The 11956-nt window shown below is 41.3% G+C and overlaps 1 long non-coding RNA gene across 3 annotated transcripts; it reads right to left on the reverse strand.

The window, feature by feature from the left end:
* Positions 1-1852: 1852 nt before the first annotated feature.
* LOC123111579 (uncharacterized) lies at positions 1853-6554 on the reverse strand. Of its 3 annotated transcripts, XR_006454550.1 has the most exons (10): positions 5988-6554; positions 5807-5910; positions 5566-5704; positions 5274-5363; positions 4849-4961; positions 4165-4296; positions 3941-4067; positions 3638-3792; positions 2488-2625; positions 1853-2025 (listed from the first exon to the last, which is right to left on the reverse strand). It is a non-coding gene; the product is annotated as an uncharacterized lncRNA (long non-coding RNA). The 3 variants fall into 3 exon arrangements; XR_006454551.1 differs by lacking the exon at positions 5274-5363 and having other exon boundaries at positions 3941-4057; positions 5988-6550; XR_006454549.1 differs by lacking the exon at positions 5274-5363 and having other exon boundaries at positions 5988-6545.
* Between the last annotated feature and the right edge of the window lie 5402 nt (positions 6555-11956).

Here is an 11956-nt window from a genome sequence, read left to right on the forward strand (position 1 = left end):
CAGTAGAATTAAAAAATACAATTATACGGCAAAATTGTTTCCGGTCGCAAGTACATCCCACACAGTCGCTCCAAGGAAAACATTTCCGTTCATAGGTACATCACACACAATTTTTCCTGTTAAATCGTTTGAGTTATTGAATGTATCACACACGGTCTGTAAAAGAAACTGTGTGGAAAAGGATGTCCATCACACACAGGTTTTATGTGGTAAACGTTTGCGCAAGGTGGCCTAACGCAAACAGTTTTCAAGAGAAAGTCATCTGTGATTGTTCATTGATCCAACACGATTTATTTCTAGAAACTGTGTGCGTTGCCTGAGGTCATCGCTCATGGTATTTTTTCAGCAACCGTTTGCAATAGCAAAACCCAATTAGCAGGCTAATTATCCAATTATTCACAATCCATTTATTAATCTAATTGACGTTTCATATTAAGAACACAATATATTTCATTTTCATAATTGAAATACATCAGAGTACAACATCATATAGCTTCAGCACTCAGCTACCCCATTACACAACTACACCAGGACCAAGTTTCACATGCAACATCTATAACCTTTCGAAATTAGCATCATAGACGGTACATTGACAGATGTATCTCATCTGGAAAACTGCTGAAGCAGAAGGCGAATATTGAGCCTTCATTGATGTTGAAGGTCTTTGTAACTTTAGGCCAGTGCATGTGGATGATTGAACGTCCATCCTTCGTCCTCTTCAGGAACACTTCAATATTGAATCGTGGGTGTTGTATGAATAACTTCCTCGCCTCCTGACCATACAGGTTGTTTGAGAGGTAATCATCGGTGATCTGCTTTGAAAAGGCCTGAAAACAAGGATGTGCATAAGTATCTTCTCTATACTGGAAATGGGGCAAAGGAATGAAAAAGGCAAGGTATAATAGTTAGTACCATCTTGTAGTGAACTGATGTCTTCTTCATTGTGCACACAAAGATCTTGTTGTTTTTTGTCGCTAATTTCTTTATCCTAACAATCTTTGTGAGTTTCTTGACTTGATTGATATTCATGGATAACTCATTTCCCCATATGCAAAATGGGTCGAACAGTGGGTCAAAACCTCTGACAGCAGGACCTACATGTGCAAGACCAAATTGTTAAAAACCAAAATATTAGAATGGTTCCTGCAATTGCACAATAATGTGCTATTAGACAACGGACCATGCACGTGCTAACCTTGATTGTAAACCTCAATGTTTCTCATTGTTTCCCTGCAACACATATAAGGTAGTTAGTCATCAGGTGAAGTAAGGGTTCGCATGCTATCAGTAAAATAAGTTCATGAAAAATAAGCACATTGCAGATTCATCAGATTAATTCACTACAAGAAATATGTCAACTTGTGACCCTCACTATTGGCCGCTGAAAGGTCATAGTTTTTCATTTGCGACCTTTTTGTGACCAAAAACAGAAGGTCAAAAACTAGCGGTTGTAAACTGAAATTAGCGACCTTTAACAGAAGGTCGTTGAACACATGACCTTTTGTTTTGGTCACTGGCTGTCTACCGAGGCCACGTCGGATCCGACGTGGCAATCTGACATGGCAAAATTGCGACCAATTGAAAAGGTCACTGACATGATTCAGCCCGATCCGATTAGGTGTTTTACATAGGCCGAGCCCAACAATTCAGCCCATTTATTATTTATTTTCGTATCGATTTTGATCAGCTACATGGGCCAAGCCCAACAGTTTGGCCTTTTTGGTTTCCTAGACATACAACTTTTACTGTCCAGTTCTGTCTCGGCCTCAGCCTTTTTACAGTCGACTTCTTTTTTGGGCCACAGCCTTTTTGCAGGCTATTTACGTTTTGGGCCTTGGCCTCTACCCATAAGTAGGTCCAACTCATCAGCTTTTTATTTCTCACATTTTCATAGTGTTCATACAACCAGACCAGTACAGAATACAATGTAACTAGCTATGAAGAACAACCAGAACACAAGGCATATTGATAGATAACAACCACGCTACATCATCTTCCTCTTCCAAATTCCAAGAGACAAATTACCTAGCATTAGAAGGATCATGCATCAGAAGCATATAAAACATCAAACGAAGAAAATAAATGGCAAGCAGTATAAAAATCAAGGTAGCACTAGTATATTTTAACTTATCTTGCAACCATCGATATATTTTGCTTATAAGAAAACATATGGTCTGATGCTTATGAGCTACTAGATTACTAAACACATATTGCACACTATGCACTCAATTTGATACTTGCTTAACAGTTTCAATGTAAACCAACAGTTAAACCTGAAAAGATGCAAAGCTGAAATCTAACTGATGACTGTAGCAAGAGTGCTCCCAGCACAATATCACAATTTTGCATTTCTAACCAGCACAAGGGTTCAGCAAGCCAATGCATTTTTGGTGTGGATATTCTTGACTTTGATGCTGCTAGGTTCATTAGTCAAAGGAATACATCAGGAACAAAGTGCGAGCAATAGCAACAGAAATGCATGCGTACCTCAGGAACAATTTATTAAGGCGAGGGCGTCATCGGGGCGGCCGGAGGCGGCGAGGCGGCGCTTGATGGACGAAAAGTTTCAACGTACACTAAGCTCAGCGGCGAGGCAGAGGGGATTTCTTTAGAAGAGAAAGAGAACTGGACAAAGAGCCACATCACACATTAATAAATTGTTTGCAGCAGCTGTAACATAGAACCAATACAAATGTTGTATGGACATGAACAGCAGGATAAGTGACTACTGGTGAGAAAACTGAAGTTTGCAAGTTCTACTAGTCTCCCGACATGGGTACTGGTTCATCAAACAGCATGAATCACAAATTGCTTGAAATAAACATGCTAGAACAAGTAGTTGTTGGTCAAGTGAATCCTGGAGAGCTTATTTCTCATGAACAGATACTTGCTAGAACAAATCACAAACAGACAGTATGCAGGAAGGGTACACAGAGACCAGGAGAAGCAGGGCGTGGGCGGCCGCAGCCGCTGTACGCTTCCGCATTTCTAATGGCCATGTACGCTGTCACCAATGTCAATTATTTTCATACAAACATTTTCACAAACACCATACAAGCAAACTCCATTACACAATATGCAGTACATAGTAACAGACTCAACATGTATATATCTAGTCAATAAAATATGCATGCAAAGTTGTACTGATGTAGACATGCTTTCACAGTCATATGCATAGGTGTTTCACAATTGAACAAAATTGACTACCAAAGAAATCAGAATTGAACAGAATTGCCGTGCAGAATTAGTCATATGCATAGGTGTTTCACATAATGAGGGGAGTTCTTGAATAGTTAAGAAAAACTCAATTTTCAGGAAAGTTAATACATATTTCCATGCTTGACTACCAAAGAAATTGTATCAACTTAACAATTAGTCATGCATAAGTGTTTCACATCAAAAATATATAGAAGTGCAGGATGCATGCTGATATCACCATCGATCTACAGGAACAGTTGTGCAAAGTTCAACTAACGTAGACATGCTTTCACATCAGAATTCAGAAACATCGAAGTCTCGCTGCATCTCAAAATCAAACCGATCTAACATGTAGGCAGTGATCAACAGATCCAACAATACGGTAAGATAGCTTGCGAGTGTAATTGTACAGCAGAACAGAGTTTAATCCGAGTAGTACATGTAGATCTCTGTGTATGAGTTGACGTAGGGGATGAAATCCAAGTAGTACATCCCGCCGGAGAGGGGGCCGATGGAGCGGGTGACCCTGCCATCGAAGTCGACAGCGAGCATGAGCTGTTCGAGAGGATCCCACATGACCACCTCGGTGGCGCCCTGGGAGCAGAGAGAGTATATAATTATAGGATTTGGATATACAAGCTCCAATGATTTTATCTACAAGTTTCTTCTTTCTTTTATTTTGTCACAACCAGATAAATGCCTTTTTTGGCAACATTGTTACAAGAAAAATGAGAGAGAGCACCTGAATTCATGAAGCGTGGTCTTCGTCTCCTGGAGTAAATTAGAAGAAATACTATGTAGCTCCAGTTATCCAATAACCCACATTCAAGCAATGCCACAACCAGCAAAATCTACGTGACTGCAATGTCCTACAACAAGTAAGGAATCAAGCAGAAGCAGATCAAACATCATTATATATAAATTCATCATAACAAAAATGAGATCCAAAATATTACAAGGAACTACCTGGACTAAACTCCACGTCTCCATGGTGTACTCTCAGACGGTCGGTCCCTGACCACGATTGCGAGCTGCTGCTCTCCGCAACTCTGTGTTCCTGCCAGGGCACTAGGTGTGTTCCTTCTTCGTCGCCACGCGCTAGTACAAATACACAGTCAGTCAGTTAGTCATCTGGAGGTGGCACACTAAGTGCATCATAAGTGCACCCAGCCATTGTAATCTTTCTAAGTCGATCAAAGCAATACAAAAAAGCCAGGAGCAACACGCCCCTGTGGCTATCCACAAAATCTCCATCATTTTTCAGTTCGCTGAGTTATGAAGTCGCTACGGTCTGCCGCAAGAAGTCAGATCGATCAGTCGCTAGCTTAGCTAGCTCTGTTAAGCTCGTACGTATACGTGAGACTGCACGTCCGAGTACTGCTAGCTAACAAAGAATCAATTAAGATACTAGTCTGCTTTGTTGAAGTTAGCTTGCACGTACGTGCTTTGCCTGCTAGAGTATACGAGCTAGCACTCTAAAGCCAACACCTATTCATTCTTTTATGATTTAGTTAAACATGCAAGTGAATTCAGAGCAATAGCACTAGGGACTAGGGACTGACAGCAGTAGCACTAGATTCAATCAAGTGAAAGTGAATTTAGAGCAGAAGCAAAATCAGGGAACGTGAGAGAGGTAGAGGGAGGCTCAACCATGAATTGCTGCTGCCCCATGGTTGGGTATGTAATTGTCGCCGCTCCTCCTTGTGGATGCCGAGGTCGGAGACGCCAGATCCGTGCGGGCACCAACCTCCCATCCGCACGAGCTGAAGCAAACCATAGCAGATGAACATCATTTAAACAGCAATGAACATCATTCAGATGCTTTAGAAGCATAACAGAGTGAACATCATTCGCATGCTCTTCAGTACGATATCTCAGATTTTTCAACTAAGCAAAACATGCATACTTTAACACTTCAGTACGAATGTAAGTAATGTCTCTTCCACCATGTGAAATGTATAGGACAATACCATATACTTGCTATGTGGATATATATAATTAACCATCAGTGTGTATTTTGACTAATGTCATCAAAGGACCAGGACCATGTACAAAACTGAAGAAGATTTTTATACCATGACAGAAGGAAGGAAGGACTTGAGCAGCCATGTGATGTGCATGCATTTGGTACAAGGAAAGCTCTGTTGCTGATGCCACACTCTTTCCTAGTTATTGGGTATGAAAGAGTTGTGAAGGCTGTTGCTTGTAAGGTTCAGCAGGGAAAATTCAATAAAAGAGTGGTGGGTTAACACAAACAATGTCCTTGTTTAAGTTATTTGATGTTCATATTAACCTATCAGTCTGTTGTCAGTCTTCACCACACAGATTATACGTAGCTGAGTGAGAAATCAGTTTATGTGGACGCACCTTATATAACCTGGCAGTTTATGTGGACGCATTCAGTAGGCAGAGTATGCTAATCGATCCACCCTTATAATTGTAATCTCACCAATCAGTGTGGAACTGCAGGAATCTTGGCATGCACACATTTTAGAAAGCGTCTTCCCTGCGATGGAAACAACACCGACGAGAGATGTCAAACTCAAGCCTCAAGAAAATTTAGAACAGCACGGGACGAGTACGGGACGACGACAGGAAGAAACCACACCTGTGATGTAAGGCTGCAAACACCAGCACCGCGGACGCCCGTCGATCCAGCCAGCCAGCCTCCGGCAATGGCGGCACGCGAGGTCACCAACCACGGATGCATGCCTGAGATGAATGTAATCAGTCTAGGTCCCGCCGTACATGATAGGAGATGGAAGACTTGTCAAGGACTTCGTACATACCTTGGGCATCTAGGTCCCGTCGGAGATGCGCCGTCGTCGACGGCCACCGCAGTAGCAATCTTAGGTGTGGTCCGGTGTGCCGCACCAGACCGAGAGCAGGCGGTGGATCCCGATGCGGCCGGCCTCCATCGCGCAGGTGGGTGCGGATCCGGCGCCGCCGTCGCCGGAACTGGTGCGCCCCATCCATCCATCCATCCATGGGTGGACGTGGGTGGGTGGGTGGATCCGTGGAAAAGGAGGTTTCCATGGGTGGATGGATGAGATGAGGAGGGAGGTCGACCGGAGGTGGGGATGGGGTCGGGGACGGGGAGACGATGTCGCCGGTGGGGGTGGGGATCGGCGGCGGCGGCGGAGATTGGAGAGGAATCGGGGCTGGGGAAGAGGAACAGTTTGCGGGCAGCTTCGCGGGGCTCCACTCATGAATCTGGGCATGGGCTCGATCTTGTCTATGGTGAGGGTCGTCGACGGTGGCGGTGGGGGTGGGGTTGGGGGCGGCGGCGGATCGAGATCTGAGGGAGGGAGATGGTTGGAAGCGGCGGCTGTGGGTGCATAGGAGCTCTAGGGTTCGCGCAACAGGGAGAAAGGCTGGATGAATGGATCGATAGATGGATGTTTACTGCGGTGGGCTGCATGAATGGATCGATGGATGGATGTTTGCCATGTCACTGATCCATGCCACAACAGATTGCACCAATCATAATTCAGCTAGTGTAATTTTGTTTTTTCTTCTGTTTTCTTATATTTTGTACTACCCTCTTATACTGAATAAACATTCAACATATTACCCGTTTATAATTTTTTCAAATGGCCCAATATTTTGCGCATTTGCGTATCTTGGGACGAAAAACAATGTTGATTTGAGGGGTTTTCATTTTGTTTGCACAAAAAATCATTTTTCAATTTTTAGGGTGCTAATAATCGGTTTTTTGTGAAGAATCTACCATATATTTGTTGCAAAATGGTACCAAATTATTTTTCTAAAATATTAGGCTATATTTAATGCACAGTTGACTAAATGGTTGGATGTCAAAAGCTTTGATCCATCTCTGGTGAAAAAGACAAATTCCCGCCGATTCAGTAGGAAGCGGGTCAAATTTGAACTGTAGCTGCCTCATAGTTTGCTATTTATTTTTCCAAAAATCATTTATAGGTACATAAGTATCTATTTAATTAGAGAAGCATCAAAAAATTTCCAAGATTCAACCATTAGCTAGGAACGGTCAAGCCCGCCGTTTTGACCGCATTTTGAAACGGGCATAAAAAATAAAAATAAAAAAATTGGAAAACCTTCGCATTGTGTCATCATATGTGACCAAGTTTCCAGGAAAAATAATAAACTTGTAATATGACAATTATTTTAAAAAAGTGTTCTCAGAAACGAGCTATCACGTGTGGAGATCAATGGCTTTCAAACCAAATGATCAATCTTATGGCCACATTCATGGCATAGTTTGTTCAAATGATCTCATATTGTGCACAAGGATGCATATTGGAATGGCAAACAATGTTGCCTAAGGAAGTTTTCATTTTCTTTGGACGAAAAAAGCATTTTCCATTTTTCGAGTGCCCAAAAGGAGGTTTTTTGTGAAGGACCTCCCAAATAATTGTTGCAAAATTGGACCAAATCAATTTTCTAAAATACTGAACATATTTAATGCACAATTGACAAAATGGTTGGGTGTAAAATGTTTTGATCCACCTCTCATGAAAAAGACAAATTTCCGCCGATTCAGTTGGAAGCGGGTCAAATTTGAACTGCAGCTGCCTCATAGTTTGTTATTTATTTTTTCCAAAAATAATTTCTAGTTACATAAGTACCTATTTAATCAGAGAAACACCAAAAAAAATCTAAGATTTAACCACTAGCTAGGAACGGTCATCCCCGCCGTTTTGATCGCATTTTGAAACGGGCATAAAATATTCAAAAAACTCAAATAATTGGGAAACCTTCGCATTGTGTCATTATATATGGCCAAGTTCCCAGGAAAAATAACAAACTTGTAATACGGCAATTATTTTAAAAAAATGTTCTTAGAAACGAGCTATCACGTGTGGAGATCAATGGCTTTCAAGCCAAATGATCAATCTTATGGCCACATTCATGGCATAGTTTGTTCAAATGATCTCATATTGTGCACAAGGGTGCATATTGGAATGGCAAACAATGTTGCCTATGGAAGTTTTCATTTTCTTTGGACGAAAAAACCATTTTCCATTTTTCGAGTGTCCCAAAGGAGGGTTTTTTGTGAAGGACCTCCCAAATAATTGTTGCAAAATTGGACCATATCAATTTTCTAAAATACTAGGACATATTTAATGCACAATTGACCAAATGGTTGGGTGTAAAAAGTTTTGATCCACCTCTCGTGAAAAAGACAAATTTCCACCGATTTAGTTGGAAGCGGGTCAAATTTGAACTGCAGCTGCTTCATAGTTTGCTATTTATTTTTTCCAAAAATCATTTCTAGGTACATAAGTATCCATTTAATCAGAGAAACGCCAAAAAATTTCCAAGATTCAACCACTAGCTAGGAACGGTCATTCCCGCCGTTTAGACCGCATTTTGAAACGGGCATAAAAAATTCAAAAAAATCAAAAAATTGGGAAACCTTCGCATGTGTCATTATATGTGGCCAAGTTCCGAGGAAAAATTACAAACTTGTAATACGGTAATTATTTTTAAAAAGTGTTCTCAGAAATGAGCTATCATCTTTGAAGATTGATGGCTTTCAAGCCAAATGATCAATCTTATGGCCACATTCATGGCATAGTTTGTTCAAATGATCTCATATTGTGCACAAGGGTGCATATTAGAATGGAAAACAATGTTGCCTAAGGGAGTTTTCATTTTTCTTTGGACGAAAAAACAATTTTCCATTTTCCGAGTGTCCAAAATGAGTTTTTTTGTGAAGGACCTACCATATATTTGTTGCAAAATTGGACGAAATAAATTTTATAAAATACTAGGCCATGTTTAAAGCACAATTGATAAAATGGTTGGGTGCCAAAAGTTTTTATCCACCTCTGGTGAAAAAGACAAATTTCTGCTGATTCAGTAGGAAGCGGGACAAATTTGAACTGCAGCTGGCTCATAGTTTGCCCTTTATTTTTTCAAAAAATGATTTCTACATAGAAAAGTATCTATTTAATCAGAAATACATGGTTTGGTGGCGATACATTGAGGTTTGGATGGTGGCCCAGGGCCCCAACTCCAAAGCGCGTAGACTCACATGCCCGCCGCGTGGTCACCGCGTGACCGTGGTGTTGCCACGCGTTCGGGGCGGCCTAGGCATGTCTAGTGGGTTGGGCACTCCACTGATAGATGTCAGGAAGAAGAAGGCAATAGAAGAATCTCACAAGGAGACTGAACCGAGCTCAAACATGAATTAGCACCCAAGTGTTTGATTAGTGGTATGGGAAATGCACATGGCCAATGGGCCTGAGTTTTGGCCGAGGATGATCATCTACCAAGGACACTATCTTGGAAAATTTGCAGCTCAAATGGAGGAGCCTAGGTGTTACTTGCTTTGCAACATACCACACTGGACAGAAATATGAATGTTGAAGCCACACTCACATGTCTTGTTAGATGGGGCACAAATTTCATGGAGAGTTATGATTTGGGAATATAGAAGATGTGGCAAAAATTCAGCTCATTAGGATATGCCTAGCCAGTACTTCCTTCACAACAGTTCAAGCTGAACAAAAACTTTGGAAATTTGCCGAGGAAGATTTACCAGTCAAATGGAGTTGAATATTGTCCTGAGGCAATGATTTGGATAGTAAAGAATGCCCAATTTTTTTGGGAATTTTGGGAATGGCAAAAATATAGGTTGCTTCACAACCTAGGGCAAAAATTGACACATAGGCAAAACTGATGAGGTGGCGCCATGTCATAGCAATAAGTACCAATGCATCCATGTTCACAGCCTCATGACCATTTATATTGGTCGTAATCAGGTAGAAATAAGGTCATTGGCGCCTCTTGTCTGCTTTGTGACCATCTGGTGTAAGCAATTTCAGGGTTTGAGCCCTTCCAAGCGAAATGGCCGTGAATTTACGACCAATTCAGCTGGGGTCACTAAGAGAAGGTCATAAGTTGACATATTTCTTGTAGTGATTCAAGCCACATGGAAAACCCATTTATCCAAACCAAGCATGATTAAGAACTAGGAAATATAGCACTTTTATATGTTTCTCATGTATTAAGTGCAGTGAAATTCGATTTATTCCTCACATGCACAATAATACAAAATTCTACCCACGACAATTAGACATCGCAGTGTAGAATTGAACCAAGCAGTTAGCTAAACACCACAACAAATGAACCAAACATTAACTGAGCACCACAATGCACAATATATCATACTCCTAATAGAAGATCAGACAGTTAACCAAACCAAGCATGCTTAACAACTTGGAAATATAGCAATTGTATTTGTTTCTCATGTATTTAGTACATCCAAATTCAATTTATTTCGCACATGGTATACAATAACAGAATTCAACTGAAGGAAATATGCCCTCAAGGCAATAATAAAGTTGTTATTTATATTTCCTTATATCATGATAAATGTTTATTATTCATGCTAGAATTGTATTAACCGGAAACTTAGTACATGTGTGAATACATAAACAAACATAGTGTCACTAGTATGCCTCTACTTGACTAGCTCGTTGAATCAAAGATGGTTAGGTTTCCTAGCCATAGACATGAGTTGTCATTTAATTAACGGGATCACGTCATTAGAGAATGAGGTGATTGACTTGACCCATTCCGTTAGCCTAGCACTTGATCGTTTAGTTTATTTGCTATTGCTTTCTTCATGACTTATACATGTTCCTATGACTATGAGATTATGCAACTCCTGAATACCGGAAGAACACTTTGTGTGCGACCAAACGTCACAACGTAACTGGATGATCATAAAGGTGCTCTTTAGGTGTCTCCGATGGTGTTTGTTGAGTTGGCATAGATCGAGATTAGGATTTGTCACTCCGATTGTCGGAGAGGTATCTTTGGGCCCTCTCGGTAATGCACATCACTATAAGCCTTGCAAGCAATGTGACTAATGAGTTAGTTGCGGGATGATGCATTACAGAACGAGTAAAGAGACTTGCCGGTAACGAGATTGAACGAGGTATTGAGATACCGACGATCGAATCATGGGCAAGTAACATACTGATGACAAAGGGAACAACGTATGTTGTTATGTGGTTTGACCGATAAAGATCTTCGTAGAATATGTAGGAACCAATATGAGCATCCAGGTTCCGCTATTGGTTATTGACCGGAGATGAGTCTCGGTCATGTCTACATAGTTCTCGAACCCGTAGGGTCCGCACGCTTAACATTCGGTGGCGATCGGTATTATGAGTTTATGTGTTTTGATGTACCGAAGGTAGTTCGGAGTCCGGGATTTGATCGCGGACATGACGAGGAGTCTCGAAATGGTCGGGACGTAAAGATCGATATATTGGAAGCCTATGTTTGGACATCGGAATAGTTCCGGATGAGTTCGGGCATTTAACGGAGTACTGGGAGGTTACCGGAACCCCCCGGGGAGTATATGGGCCTTATTGGGCTTTAGTGGAACAGAGGAGAGGAAGGGAAAAGGTGTAGGGCGCGTGATTTCTACTACGCAACCTTCTTCTTGTAGACGTTGTTGGGCCTCCAAGTGTAGAGGTTTGTAGGACAGTAGCAAATTTCCCTCAAGTGGATGACCTAAGGTTTATCAATACGTGGGAGGCATAGGATGAAGATGGTCTCTCTCAAACAACCCTGCAACAAATAACAAAGAATCTCTTGTGTCCCCATCACACCCAATACAATGATAAATTGTATAGCTGCACTAGTTCGGCGAAGATATGGTGATACAAGTGCAATATGGATGGTAGATATAGGTTTTTGTAATCTGAAAATATAAAAACAGCAAGGTAACTAATGATAAAAGTGAGCGCAAACGGTA

The sequence above is a fragment of the Triticum aestivum genome, chromosome 5B, assembly GCF_018294505.1.
Source record: "Triticum aestivum cultivar Chinese Spring chromosome 5B, IWGSC CS RefSeq v2.1, whole genome shotgun sequence".
Lineage (NCBI taxonomy): Eukaryota > Viridiplantae > Streptophyta > Magnoliopsida > Poales > Poaceae > Triticum > Triticum aestivum.